This window comes from Aplysia californica, unplaced genomic scaffold (genome assembly GCF_000002075.1).
Source record: "Aplysia californica isolate F4 #8 unplaced genomic scaffold, AplCal3.0 scaffold00109, whole genome shotgun sequence".
Taxonomy (NCBI): domain Eukaryota; kingdom Metazoa; phylum Mollusca; class Gastropoda; order Aplysiida; family Aplysiidae; genus Aplysia; species Aplysia californica.
Genome location: NW_004797379.1, coordinates 1,524,080 through 1,526,374, shown reverse-complemented (window position 1 = coordinate 1,526,374; position 2,295 = coordinate 1,524,080).

Below are 2,295 nucleotides of genomic sequence, written 5' to 3'. Positions count from 1 at the left end.
TAAAAAAATAAAAAATAGGCAAAGTTTTGTGAAGAGAGGTGTCCGGGTATGGCGCCATAATTGTGAGGCAGCGTGGTGAAACCAAGCGCTCGTCAAATAACGAAATTGGAAAAATAATATATTATAGGCTTTTTTACGACGGTATGGACATTTTTATCGAATTTTTTGTTTTGTTTTGACTTAGCCTCTTTGAGGTCCATATAAAAACACATTTCCAAGTGAATTTTGCTGAAAAACATTGGTTAGAGGCACACATTATGCTTTTTTTAGTTTCCAAAGTCTGTCGTTTAGCTATGGGGTGACCAAACTTTTGCAGCCATTTTCTGGATAATTTCACCACTGAAATCAGGCGCCCTCACTTGATTAAATCGCAGATATCTTGAGTTCTCTTCCAGGCAAATAAATCAGCTGTCAGATGATACCAATAACTCCACATGCCCAAACATTGACGAGCGCCTGATTCCACCGCGTCGCAACACATATAGACATCCTACTATGTGGAACCAGAGGCGTAGAATCTATACTACAGATGGTAGGCTACTTAGGCAACCAGTAGTGTGAATAGCGAGCGTGCAATGTGTAGACCGGCCTCAAAGACATGATTTATAACCTCCTTGGTTGACCTAGCCATTTCCCACGGACTCTCAAGCTATGGAAGTTACCAAACTTTGGCGGCCAATTTCTTGATAATTTTACCTCTGAAACCAAGTGACGCTTTCTTCTTCAACCGCAAATATTTCGACTTCTATCCAACATTGATGGATAATGTCTTCACCAAAAGGACGGTAAATGAACGGGCGTGAAGATGATAGCAATAATCCCGTTGCCCAAAACTTGACGAGCGCCTGATTCCACCACTTCGTGACACAGATGAAAATGTTTGGTGTGTCCAGAGCGCTCACATGACCTTAATATGCAGTTGCGAGCGCCGTAAAACATCTACCCCCCCAAAAAAAAACAACAAAAAAAGTTTTTTGAAGAGAGGTCACCGGGTATGGCGCCATAATATCATACATCCTATGTGGATCCAGAGGCGTAGAATCTATACTACAGATGGTAGGCTACACAGGCAACTAGTTGTGTGAATAGTGAGCGTGCAATGTGTAGACCTCAAGTCTCAAGGACCTTATAACCTCTGATAGACCTGCACGGTTTTCAGTTTGCCAAAAGAGTTGGTGTGTAAGTGCTACATATTATGTTGGCCTATTAATATTTTTTATAGCGATACTATGCCTAGCAGACTTACTTGTTAACGTTAAGTTAGGGCCGTTTAATATTTCTCTCTATTTCCCGGACAACCCGCCTGTCTCCCCAGCCCAACACGGCTACTCAGTGAACAGGCATATAGACAGTCCGTTTGCCCCCACCCGAGGCGCTAAACTATATTTACCACCTCGCCCCTACCCTAGGCGATCATAAATCATATGACCGTCTAGCCCCTACCCCATTTTGAAGGGCGGTTGGCACGTGCCCATTCATGTGCGCAATATCCGGGGTCATTGTGGGGGTCGCAGTGCTGTAACAGACGTGTCTTTCCGGAACAAGGAACACAACAACATGTCCTCGTCGTTTTTCGAAAGAACAATTCTGAAATTATACAAACTCAGCCCCAAAAATGTGAAATTATGGGATTCTGTTAATTTTAACAAAGAATGACAACGGAAAATAATCAGAAATGATGCAAAAAATTATTAAATTTGGCAAAATTATGCGGGGCGCATAAAACCACGACGGGGCAGCACAACAGGCCTGCTGAGATTAATGTCGGTTATCGGGAAAAACACGACATGGGGTCGGGGAGTTGTGTGTGACGATTACTAATCTTCATGAGTTATCTTTTATCAGCAGATAAGACACGCACAAAGCAAATTAGAATAATTGTAATGTGCATCAACAGGTAGGCTATACTACAACTATAATATTATAGCAATTTAACAAGAAACCATTATCACAATCAATCATGACTAGCATGAGACGGAAATGAAAGAAAGAGGATACCCAGCCCAACAAACAAGCAAACAAACAAACAAACAAACAACAAAACAACTAAACAGCAAAACAAACATTTACCAACCAAGAAAAAAACTCTCAAACAACCAAGCAATTAACTGACAAACCTAAAGACGAAACAGCAGAGCAAGGAGCCAGTCATCCATCCATCCGTCCAACCATCCATCCATTCATTCATCCAACCATCCATCCAACCATCCATCCATCCATTCATCCAACCATCCATCCAACCATCCATCCAACCATCCATCTATCCAGTCATCCTTCCATCCATCCATCCATCCA